This window comes from Oryctolagus cuniculus, chromosome 6 (genome assembly GCF_051225735.1).
Source record: "Oryctolagus cuniculus isolate XC-2025 breed Fujian yellow rabbit chromosome 6, ASM5122573v1, whole genome shotgun sequence".
Taxonomy (NCBI): domain Eukaryota; kingdom Metazoa; phylum Chordata; class Mammalia; order Lagomorpha; family Leporidae; genus Oryctolagus; species Oryctolagus cuniculus.
In genome coordinates this window covers 35,195,916-35,209,135 of record NC_142872.1, presented here as the reverse complement: position 1 = coordinate 35,209,135, position 13,220 = coordinate 35,195,916, and the positions used below count along the sequence as shown (strand labels likewise).

The window sequence follows — 13,220 nt, the reverse complement described above, 5'->3', positions numbered from 1 at the left end:
CAATCACCTAAGTGAGGTATCACTCCTATTCCCTTTTTACATATGAAGAAACTGAAAAAAAGAGAATATAAGACGTTAGGTAACTAAGGTCACTCATATAGCAACGTCAATGTCCAGTTGAATATAGACTCCAAGAGAATATGCAATGTGTACATTTTTAAAGATTTATTTATTTATTTGATAAAGCATCAGAGAAAATTGAAGAGAGAGAGAAAGAGGAAGAGAGAGAAAGAGGAAGAGAGTTCTATCAGCTGGTTCACTCTCCAAATGGCTACAACAGCCAGGCAAAACAGGAGCCAGGAACTCCATCCTGGTCTACCACATGGATGGCAGGTGGCCATCTTCTACTTCTGTCCCAGGCATATTAGCAGGAAACCAGATCAGAGCAAAGCAGCTGAGACTGAAACCAGTGCTCCGCTATGGGATGCCCATGTTGTAAGCGGCAGCTTCACCTGCTATGCCATGCCTGTCCTGCATTCCTGTTTTTAAATCACTTTTTCTCCTTAGTTCAATGGCCATCAACAAGTCATTGAGCAAATTAATTAATTAATTACCCTTTGCACTTGACACCAGAAACATTCTCATACCTCTGAAGATTTTCAGATGAAGAAATGTAGTATATGGGTTAGCTTCAAAATAAACCAGTGTGGGAGATTGAAAGGATGGGGAAAGAGAGTGCCCGGTAACAGAAGAGGATCACAGATTTTTTTAAAAGTAAAACTGACTATACCTTGATGACTGCTGAAACTGAATGATAGGAGCCAGCATTGTGGTGTAGCAGGTAAAGCCCTGCCTAAAGTGCCAGCATCTCATATGGGCGTCGGTTCGAGTCTTGGCTGTTCCACTTCCAATCCAGCTCTCTGCTGTGGCCTGGGAAAGCAGTAGAAGATGGCCCAAGCCCTTGGGCCCCTGCACTTGCCTGGGAGACCTGGAAGAAGCTCCTGGTTCCTGGCTTTGGGTTGGCACAACAACAGCCGTTGAGGCCAACTGGGGGGTGAACCAGTGGTTGGAAGAACTTTCTCTCTCTCTCTCTCTCTGCCTCTGTCTCTCCTTCTCTGTGTAACTCCAACTTTCAAATAAATCTTAAAAAAAAAGAAAAGAAACTGAATGATAGGAGCCGGCACTGTGGCGTAGCATTAAGGCTGCTGCCTGCAGTGCCGGCATCCCATAAGGGCACTGGTTCGTGTTCTGGTTGCTCCACTTCCAATCCAGCTCTCTGCTATGGCCTGGGAAGGCAGTAGAAGATGGCCCAAGGCCTTGAGCTCCTGCACTTGCATAAGAGAGCTGGAAGAAGCTCCTGGCTCCTGGCTTCAGATCGGCACAGCTCCAACCATTGCAGCCAATTGAGGAGTAAACCAACAGGTGGAAGACTCTCTTTCTCTTTCTCTCTCTCTCTACCTCTTCACCCCTCCTTCTCTCTGCTTCTCTCTGTATAACTCTTTCAAATACATAAATAAACATTTTTTTTAAACTTTTTTTTTTTTTTTTTTTTACAGGCAGAGTGGACAGTGAGAGAGAGAGACAGAGAGAAAGGTCTTCCTTTGCCGTTGGTTCACCCTCCAATGGCCGCCGCGGCCAGCGCGCTGCGGCCGGCACACCGCGCTGATCCGATGGCAGGAGCCAGGTGCTTTTCCTGGTCTCCCATGGGGTGCAGGGCCCAAGCACCTGGGCCGTCCTCCACTGCACTCCCTGGCCACAGCAGAGGGCTGGCCTGGAAGAGGGGCAACCGGGACAGAATCCGGCGCCCCGACCGGGACTAGAACCCGGTGTGCCGGCGCCGCTAGGCGGAGGATTAGCCTAGTGAGCCGCGGCACCGGCCATAAATAAATATTTTTTAAAAATAAGGGTTTATATTACCCTCTCGGCTTTTTAATATTTGAAATTTTTCATTAGTAAAGAAATATTCTGAGCCCCTGAAACATTAAAATGTAAAGAACTGCACCAAAGTATTTAAACTGGGATACGGGGTTGCCATGGTGGAGCTGTAGCAGCTCTGGATACAAGCGGCTATGAACTCCATCGTGAAGAATCTAGAAAGGAAGAACATTGCAAGATGCAGGGCCTCGTGTTCCAGTGCAGCACCTGCTGTTGTAAGGACGTCCGGGTGTCTAGGGTGTCTAGGCAGCAGGTGCACCAGTGCATGAAACCCTGCCATGTGTCTGACTCAAGTCCAGGGCTTGGGAACAAGCGAGTTGGAGAAGTTCCTGGCCCAGTACAACATGCACTGTGACAACAAAACCAAAGATTCAGTAGATGCAGGGAAGAAGGGGCTACAGGCGAGGCAGCAGCTGGACGGTTGTATGACCAAGTCTGTGGATGACCACATGCACCTCATCCTGACCATGACCAAGAAGACGCAGTTGCTCTCATCCACTGGGAAATGAAAGCTTCCCGACGACCCTCAGGGCTGAGGGAAATCATCTATTTAAAAAGAAGAATGGGAATTCAGTCTTTTATGAATTACTTTAAGGAAGACAACAAGTTTAAAGCAGATGTCACTTGCCTTTGGACAATGGTTCCTTTATATTTCAACCCCTGCAAGTGAAATGGGAAAAAAAAAAAAACCTTGTGCTAAAATTTGGGTCAGAGATAGCATGGAAGAGTGTTTTCAAACATAAATTTCATGTGGAAACTGTTCATCCTGGCAGCAGGGCCCTCCCTTGTACCAAGTCAGAACCTTTCAAAGTTTCAGATTTTTTTTAAAAAAAGATTATTTATTTATTTGAGAGTTAGAGTTACAGACAGAGAGAGAAAGGTCTTCCATCCGCTGGTTCACTCCCCAGATGGCCGCAATGGCTGGAGCTGAGCTGACCCGATGCCAGGAGCCAGGAGCCTCCTCCGGGTCCCCGACATGGGTGCAGGGGCCCAAGGACTTGAGCCATCCTCTCTACTGCTTTCCCAGGCCATAGCAGAAAGCTGGATCGGAAGAGGAGCAGCTGGGACATATGTGATGCCAGCACTGCAGGTAGAGGCCTAGCCCACTGTACCACAGTGCCAGGCCCTCAGATTCCTCCTGACTACTCAGCTACCAGTAGGCTGTGGGTTCATCTAATATGCCTGCAGTCTGGTGGAGTCTGAGGACAGGGACTTCTTTTGTGGCCCACCTCCTGTTTCACAGAGGTGTCATCACACCAGTTTCCATAGCTGTAAAGCAAAATCCATGAGGTCACTAACTGAGCAGGAGAAAGGACAGAGCTGGGTCTTTGTTTTGCTCGGTTTTGTTTTATGTACTAGGACATGAAGTTGATTTAAGATGTGTAGCTGGGAGGGAGAATAGTTTGGAATGATTGTGAAAGACTCCTTGTGGCTGTCGCTCTCTGGCCACCAAGATGTGGGTGAGCATTTCCTGACATTCGTACGCACTGCACATTTCAGCCTGGAGAAGCCGTGTCACACGGGGTAGGGAAGCAGAGCTCCTCTCCCGCAGAGTACCAGGACAAACCTCAGGGACGCTTTCCCCTGGAAGGGAAGGGAGTTTTGACCATGATCTAAACCAGCATCTAGGAATGAATGGTAAAGGGCGAACTGCTGGCTACAAAACTAAGAGGGCTGTGAAGTGCTGGGCTTAGGAACACGTGAGTTTTCTGTAACAGAACGAGATGAAAGCCAAATACAGCATTGTTTACGTAGCTCCTGAATTAACAGAGCCTTATTCAGACAACCCCCTAGCAACAGGAAAGCCAAAGGAGAAAAAGCAAGCACCCTGGGCTAGGACAAGTCGCAACTCCCTGAGAGCAAAGGAAGGGGAGGCAGCCCCACATGACCAAATCCCATTTTTATCTGGGGCCGTACAACATACAATGTTGTACCCCTGGATGGCAACTTACCATTTTTTGATACAGGCCTTTGTTTTTTTTTTAAGTACTTGCTGAAATGATAATATCGCTCATTGGTTCACTGTTGGAATGCTGTGATATATTTTCCTAGTTGTTTGGTTTTAAAGAAAATAAATAAGGTTTCATTTTCTTACACTTAAAAAATTTGTTTAAAGGCCGGCACCGCGGCTCACTAGGCTAATCCTCGCCTAGTGGCGCCGGCACACCAGGTTCTAGTCCCGGTTGGGGCACCGGATTCTGTCCCGGTTGCCCCTCTTCCAGGCCAGCCCTCTGCTGTGGCCAGGGAGTGCAGTGGAGGATGGCCCAAGTGCTTGGGCCCTGCACCCCATGGGAGACCAGGAAAAAGCACCTGGCTCCTGGCTCCTGCCATCGGATCAGCGCGGTGCGCCGGCCGCAGCGCGCCGGCTGCGGCAGCCATTGGAGGGTGAACCAACGGCAAAGGAAGACCTTTCTCTCTGTCTCTCTCACTGTCCACTCTGCCTGTCAAAAAAAAATTTTTTTTTGTTTAAAATGATATACAGTGGGGCTGGCACTGTGGCACAGCAGGATAACACCCTGGTCTGAGACGCCAGCATCCCATATGGGCGCCGGTTCTAGTCCCGGCTGCTCCTCTTCTGATCCAGATCTCTGCTATGGCCTGGGAAAGCAGTAGAAGATGGCCCAAGTCCTTGGGCCCCTGCACCCATGTGGGAGACTTGGAGGAAGCTCCTGGCTTCAGATTAGCGCAGCTCCTGCCATTGTGGCCATCTGAGGAGTGAACCAGTGGATGGAAGACCTCTCTCTCTGTCTGTACCTCTCTCTGTAACTCTTTCAAATAAATAAAATAAATCTTTTTAAAAAATAAAATGATATATAGCAAAACATATCCACTTACATTAGTGTTTAACCACAGAAAAGAAAGTAAAATTGAATCATGACAGCAGCTATGCCAACACAGATCTAGATTAGATATGTAAAGAATAAGAATGGGCAGGTATCGTGGCATAATGAGTTAAGCTGTCATTTGGGTTGCCTACATCCTATATGGGAGTGTCTAGGATCGAGTCCCACCTCCACTTGCGATCAAGATTCCTACTTGAGATCCTGGGAGGCAACAGACAATGACACGAGTGCTTGAGTCCTCATGTGGGAGACCTGGATGGGGTTTCTGACTCCTGCCTTCACACTGCCCAGCTCCAGCTGCTGCGGGCATTTGGGAAATCAACCAGTGGATGGAAGATGGATCTCCCTCTCTGTCTCCAACCCCCTCCATCACTCTGCTTGTCAAATAAAAATAGATAAACTTTTTTTTTTAATTTTTAATTTTTTTTTGACAGGCAGAGTGGACAGTGAGAGAGAGAGACAGAGAAAAGTCTTCCTTTGCCGTTGGTTCACCCTCCAATGGCCGCCGCAGCTGGTGCGCTGCGGCCGGCGCACCCCACTAATCCGATGGCAAGAGCCAGGTACTTACCCTGGTCTCCCATGGGGTGCAGGGCCCAAGCACCTGGGCCATCCTCCACTGCACTCCCGGGCCACAGCAGAGAGCTGGCCTGGAACAGGGGCAACCGGGACAGAATCCGGCACCCCAGCCGGGACTAGAACCCGGTATGCCGGCGCCACAAGGCGGAGGATTAGCCTAGTGAGCCGTGGCGCCAGCCGATAAACTTTTAAGAAAAGAATAAGAGCATCCTCATAACGGATATTAAGATAACTCAAATCTCATGTTTTTGTTGAAAACCTAACAATGTTAGGTGTGCTTTTTATTCTTTTAATGCCAAAATGTAGAGGGAATCTGATGACCACAAGAGGGCAGTAGTGAAGGAAACTGTGAATCTGTCTTCTACTAGAAAGGTTATTTACAGGAGAAGGGATTATCCAAGTTCACCAAGTGAAGGAACCACACAAAAACATGCCAGATCCCAAAACACTCAGGGTCTACTAAAAATATTGTTTCTTGGTGCCAACATTGTGCACATCTGGTAAGGCAACCCACCAGCTGTGACACCTGCATCACACATGGCCACCAGTTCACATCTCAACTGTTCTACTTGCAATCCAGCTCCCTGGTAATAGCCTGGGAAAAGCAGCAAAATATGGCCTAAGTGTGTGGGTTCCTAACACCCACGTAGGAGACCTGGATGAAGCTCCTGGTTGCTGGCCTCAATCTGGTCTAGTGCTGGCCCATTGGAGACATCAAGGCGGTGAATCAGCGGATGGAAGATTTATCTCTCTCTCCTCCTCCTCCTCCTCATGCTCCTCCTCTCTCTTTTTCTAACTATGACTTTCAAATAAACAAATAAATCTTAAAAAATGAAAATATTGTTTCTAATAAATGTAAAAGAGATGAAGAAAGTAAAAAACTACCATTGTAACAACCACAGTGCTAATTACTGCAAGCAAGATCTACAAAATTAGTGGATGAAACTTTAAGGAGAAACAGGAAAATTCATAGTCTCAAAATAATCCATACCCAAAGTTTATAAATTACTGTGGTGGTTTAACAGGGATTCACAAGTTCTTTGATTTTTTTTTCCCTTTAGACAATGGAGTTTAATTCTTCTGTCTTTGAATATGGGTTGACTTAGTACTAGATTCCATCCAGTAGAGTTTAGGCTGATAGTTGAGAAACTCGGTTATATCATGTTATATCATGGCATGAATACCATGTTATCCAAGTGACCAGGGCAAACAGCAGTGATGGCAGGCACCCTTTGCATGCTGGAATGAGAAGGATGCTTTGCCCCTAGGATAGCCTTCCCCCAAATCCACAGCTTTAGCATTAACTCAAGGAAACTTTAAACAAATCCAAACTGAGGGGCATTCTACAAAATGTTTGATCAATGCTCTTCAGAACTGTCAAGGTCATGAAAGACACAGACTGAGAAACTGCCACAGGCTGAAGGCCACAAAGGAGACATGAGGACTACATGGCATGTGGAATCCTAGGTTGAATCTGGGAACAGAAGAGGACCACTGGCGCCAGAAACTGAGGAGATCCAATTAAAACTCGTTACTTAGTATTGTTCTTCTTCACTTTGATAATTGGATCATGGGTATGTAATACGCTAATATTGAGAAGCTGGTCGTGGACTATCTTGGTACTAACTTTGCAACTCTAATATCAGTCCTAAACTACTTCAAAATTAAAAGCTTTATTTTGCATGTTTAGATAGCTAGCTCTCAAAGATACTAAGTAACGGAGAGTGGAAACCACACCCATTTCAATTGGTATGCCTCGGGGGCCAGTGCTGTGGAGCAGTAGGTCAATCCTCCGCCTATGGTGCTGCCATCCCATATGGGTGCCAGTCTGAGTCCCAGCTGCTCCTCTTCCCATCCAATTCTCTGCTATGGTCTGGGAAAGCAGTGGAAGATGACCGAAGTCCTTGGGCCCCTGCACCCATGTGGGAGACCCGGAAGAAGCTTCTGGCTCCTGGCTTCAGATGGGCACAGCTCCAGCCATTATGGCCATTTGGGGAGTGAACCAACGGATGGAAAACCTTTCTCTCTGTCTCTCCCTCTCACTGTCTGTAACTCTACCTCTCAAATAAATAAATAAAATCTTTTTTTTAAAAAAAGAGGTTTGTCCACCTGCAAAATGAAAGGATTGGACAAGATGCTCATTCAGTGTTAAAGGCAAGCAGTGTGCACTATGTACAGAGCTATCCCCAGAAAAGGCTCAGCTGCAAGGGTGCCAAGGAAACTCCCAGGGTAACTTCAGCTTTGAGGGATACAAGTGATTAAGGATTGCACTCCTAGCCTTGCAATCCCCCAAATAGATTTCATTGTCAAAAAGACTGGAACCAAAGTCAAGAATACTCACATTAAACTGAGCACCAAAAAATTCATATGCAGAAACCAAAATACCAACTTATTAATTTACAAAGAGGATTAGAACTGTCAGGTGGACCAGGTGGATGCTCCTGTCCTCCCTATAAGCAAACTTAGATAGCAAGCAAAATCATCAGAGAGCAAGCAGCTCAATGAGATAGGGAGCAGAACCAGCACAGTTTGTTATTCAATTTGAATGTTTAATGGCTTTGGAGCATTAAACTTTGATAATTCAGTGTTCCCAATAGAGATGATACTGTCCACTTCTGCCTGCCCTTTCATTGGGGAACTCTGCTCTATCCAAGAACTTTGCATGCCTGTATACAACTAAGCCTACTTCTCTAGCTAAGGGGGGGTGGTGGAGGGGTGGGTATTCTTTTCTGTTGTATTCTATAGGAACGAACTGATTGACTGATTCAGCCAACAGATGATGAATGGTTTTTGAACTCATGAGTTTTTCAGACCTTTAAGTTAATTTCACAGACTACCTTGCATCTGTGAGCCACAGATTATATTGCTGTAGGGTGACCACCTATTTTGTTTCCACAACTTTTTCCCAAAAGGATGCCACAGGATTATTTAAGTTTCCTCTGAAATGTTGATCATGCTCTCTAAACTTACACAAACTTGGTGTTTTTCCTGGAACAATCAATCACACATTTGCAATCTCTCTGTTTACTGACACACACAACTGTATCAAAGTCCACTGTGTGTATTTTAATAGAAACTGAATTTGTCCCAGAATAATGACACATTTACAATCTCTTTATTAACATAAAATGGTTAGTAAAATCAACTATGTAAAATCAGTGCCAATTTCTTTCACTGAACTTTGTTGGCAGATGTTACCCTCTTGTATCTACAATGCTTATCTCTTGTAAGGTTCATTTGAGCTCTAAAATCCTATGTTTTTCTCAAAATGAAAAAGAATAACAATAGCAACAGAATCTCAGGAATCTTACATAAGGATAATATTTAAAATTCCATTATAATGTGATTATTTCATATATGATTTTTTCATATACAATTTCCCAAAATTATCACCTTGAGATGTTACGACAATAGTTGATGAAAGAGCTGAAGTGAATCTTTGAGATCAACTTGTCTGACATTGTTTGTCTACAGATGAGGAAACAGAGATTGTGAGAGTTTAATTATTAACCTTCCCATGGTCACATATCCAGTGAGTGGCAGAAACAGGATCAGAACCCAGGCCTTTGCAACACTGTGCCCCTCAATGAATTCTGGGGGAAAACTGACAACTACAATTTACACCTGTAGTGTGACCTTAAAGCACCCAGCCAGTGTCAGAACATGAGACCAGGTGACGGTTTTCTACAGCAAGAGCTCACCACAGGAGAAGTTGCATGAACGCCTCTCCATTGCTCAAACACGTCACATCCAGCGTTCTAGCTTTGGACTCAGAAGATGATCTTCCATCCAGTCATGTGTCTGTTTGGCAAACACTGAATGAACAATTGTGTACCAGTCAAGACCATAGTTGCTAAAGAAACAAGAGCTGCTATCCATGAAGCACACAGTATAGCAGAGGCAGACAAACCAAATATTAGCCAGGACAAATGGGTAAGTTTACTGAACAATTAGCACGTGCAAGCATTTTACATTACATTTTCCTACATTTCACATTTTACTTCTCATTTAATTCTTCATAGCAATCATAAACTGTAGTTACTCTCAATCCCCATTTCCAGATAAAGTAACTGAGGTTTAGAAAGGTTAAACACGTTGCTTGGACTCACGCAGTTCGGGGTGTGGGGGCAGTCAGGCCATTCCACACGACTTCACTGGCTCGGAGTCTTTGTGCCACACTGCTTGGTTTCAAGGCAGAAACTAGGTTTTCACGGAGACTTTCTGGTGGGGGTGGAAAGAGGAAGCAAACAAGGACCAGCAAAGGGTTCATTAGGGCTAGTATTTTGGAGAGATTGTTTTAGGGGCCATAACAATGTCAGCAGGACTAAAGCACTGATGTACAGAATAGTGGAGCAGATGGATCAAGAAAGGGTGGTGGAGCTTCTATTCTGTAGATGAAGAGTCACTATTTGTTTTTTTAAACTTTAATTTTTAAAGTTTTATTTATTTGTTTGAAAGGCAGAGCAACAGAGAGAGAAGGAGACACAAAGAGAGATCTTCCATCTACCGCTTCACTCCCCATATGGTCACCACAGCCAGACCTAGGCAAAGTATACACCAAGAGTGAGCAACCCCATCTGGGTCTTCTGCGTGGTTGGAAGGAGCCTAGGCACTTGGGTCATCTTCTGCTCTCTTCCCAGGAGCATTAGCAGGAAGCTGGATTGGCAGCTAGGACTCCTTCTGGTGCTCTGAAATGAGCTGCTGGCTCGTAAGTGCAGCCTAACATGCTGCACCACCATGGCAGCCCTACTTAGGAAGATCTCTGACTACAGTGAGAATGATGAGTTAGAACTGAGCAAGCATGCACTTAGGAGGACAGTAGGAAGCCATTGCAACTGACCACAGTGAGGCCTGCAATGAAGGCAGTGACAGCCATGGAGCAGAAGGAGCAGATTCAGGAGCTGTTTAAAAGATGAAATCAACGGGCCGGTGCCGTGGCTCACTTGGCTAATCCTCCACCTATGGCGCCGGAATCCCATATGGGCGCTGGTTCTATTCCCGGATGCTCCTCTTCCAGTTCGGCTCTCTGCTGTGGCCCGGGAAGGCAGTGGAGGGTGGCCCAAATGCTTGGGCGCCTGCACCCGTGTGGGAGACCAGGAAGAAGTACCTGGCTCCTGGCTTCGGATTGGCGTAGCTCTGGACGTAGCAGCCATTTGTGGGGTGAACCAATGGAAGGAAGACCTTTCTTTCTGTCTCTCCCTCTCACTGTCTGTAACTCTACCTCTCAAATAAATAAATAAAAAATCTTAAATTAAAAAAAAAAGATGGAATCAACGAAACCGATGGGATTTGCATGTGGAGTTGATGGCAGATTTTGGACAAATTTAAAATATTTTTTTTAAAGATTTATTTTATTTATTTGAAAGACAGAGTTACAGAGAGAGGTAGAGATGGAGAGAGAGGTCTTCCATCTGCTGGTTCACTCCCCAGATGGCCGCAACAGCTGGAGCTGCACCAATCCGAAGCCAGACTCCAGGAGCTTCTTCTGGGTCTCCCACGTGGATGCAGGGGCCCAAGGACTTGGGCCATCTTCTACTGCTTTCCCAGGCCACAGCAGAGAGCTGGATCAGAAGAGGAGCAGCTGGGACTAGAACTGGAGCCCATATGGGATGCCAGTGCCTCAGGCCAGGGCTTTAACCCACTGTGCCACAGCACCGGCCCCAAAATATCTTTTTTTTTTTAAATATTTATTTATTTATTTGAAAATCAGAGTTCCGGGGGGTAGGGAGATAGAGAGAGATTTTCCATTTGCTAGTTCACTCCCCAGATGGCCATAATGGCCAGGACTGGGCCAGGCTGAAGCCAGGAGGCAAGAGCTTCATCCAGGTCTCTCACGTGGGTGTAGGGGCCTAAACATCTGGGCCATCTTCCACTGCTTTTCCCAGGCCATTAGCAGGGAGGTAGACTGGAAGTGGAACAGCTGGGTATTGAAGCAGCACCCATATGGGATGCTGGCATTGCAGATGGTGGCTTCACTCACTACGCCACAACACCAGCCCCCAGGTTTCTTTTTAAAAAATATTTATTTATTTATTTATTTGGAAGGCAGAGTTATAGAGAAATAAGGAGGCACACACACACAGAGAGAGAGAGAGAGAGAGAGAGAGAGAGAGAGAGAGATTTTCCATCCACTGGTTCACTCCTCAAATGGTCTCAACAGCCAAGGCTGGGCCAGTCTAAAGACAGGAACCTGGAACTCCACCCAAGTCTCCCGTGTGAGTGGCAGGGGCCCAAGCACTGGGGCCATCTTCTGCTGCTTTTGCAGGTGCATTTTCAGGGAGTGTATCAGCAGTGAAGCAGCCAGGACTCAAACCAGTGCGCATATGGAGTGCCTTCAGGGCAGGTGGTAGACTTAATTGCTGCTCCACAATACAGGCCCCCAACATTAAGATTTCTAATTGTCAGCCTAGACTAATACATGGGAATAACTTGTCTTTGTTACAGATCCAGTACATAGTTTTGGTTACAGACATGTAACCTAATAGACCTGTTTATAGGCTTTGGTTTACTGTGTGTAGTATCCAAATCTCCTGCCTAGTGAACTCCGTTATCACCACACACTTAGGATGTTTGAGAACAATATAGAATGTGGAGGAAGATGGAAGTAAAATGACTACAGCCCACACAGCTGCATTGGCAACTCGTCAAAAACTTCATGAACTTTAAATAGAAACTTACCAGAAGTGCCCTGAAGAACAAAAGTCTCTTGATGTTGAAGAACTTGATAGGCCAAAACGATCGTGCTAAAAGGTCAGTGACAAGGGTGGGTGCTGGGCCTGGAAGGTAAGTGCTTGGGTTTCATAACTGCCTCTGACTCCTGACTCCAGTTTCCTGCTAATGCAGACCCTGGGAGGCAGCAGGGATAGTCAAGTGATTGTTCTCATGGGAGACCTGGATTGCATTCCAAGCTCCTGGCTTTGACCTCAGCCCAGCCCCAGCAAAGGACATTTGAGGAAGGAACCAGTAGAGAGGAGCAAATTCTCTCTCTCTCCCTCTCAGAGGAATAAATCAAATCCTCCAAAAAGTAGATAACAAAGCTCTGGCTGTTGTGGGCATTTAGGGAGTGAACCAGTGGATGGAAGATATTCTCTCTCTCTCTCTCTCTCTCTCTCTCTCTCTTTCCCCTCCATAACTCTGCTTTTGAAAGACAGACAGAAAGAGAGAGAGAGAGAGAGAGAGAGAAAGAGAAAGAGAAAGAGAAAGAGAAAGAGAAAGAAAAAGAGAAAGATAAGACACTCTGCTATCCAATTCATAATGCAAATTTCTGGCAAAAAATAACCAACACAAAACTGAAAGTGGCTATGACTGCATATAGCATTAACTAAAACTTAGCTGAAGATAAAATCTTGAAATGCATATCTACAAAATTTGAGTCACGAGGTTAGATCTGGTAAGCGATAACAGTCATGAAAAACTATAAGGTCTGGTAAGCAGTAACAGTCATGAAAAAACTTCACATAATGGGGCTGGCGCTGTGGCGCTGGAGGCTGAGCCTCTGCCTGCAGTGCCCACATCTCATTTGGGAGCTGTTTCGTCTCCCAGCTCCTCCACTTCCGATCCAGCTCTCTGCTGTGGCCTGAGAAAGGAGTAGAGGATGGCCTAAGTGCTTGGGACCCTGCACCAGAGGAAGCTCCTGGCTCCTGGCTTCGGATTGGCTCAGCTTTGGCCATTACAGCCTTTTGGAGAGTGAACCAGTGGATGGAAGACCTTTTTCTCTGTCTCTCCCTCTATCTGTCTGTAACTCTACCTCTCAAATAAATTTTTAAAAAATCTTTAAAAAAACTTCACATAAATAATACCTAAAATTTGTAATATTAGACACAGACAGAACTGCTGGGTGATTTAAACTTTCATTTTAAAATTCACACAATGGAGGATGGTGTTGTGTGGTGCGTGAAGTTGCCACCCTATCAAAGCTACTTCACA

At 45.7% G+C, this 13,220-nt stretch overlaps 1 pseudogene; it reads left to right on the top strand.

The window, feature by feature from the left end:
• Positions 1 to 2,003: 2,003 nt before the first annotated feature.
• LOC100338308 (TIM double twin CX3C motif protein pseudogene) lies at positions 2,004 to 2,435 on the top strand (annotated as a pseudogene).
• The last annotated feature ends 10,785 nt before the right edge of the window (positions 2,436 to 13,220 follow it).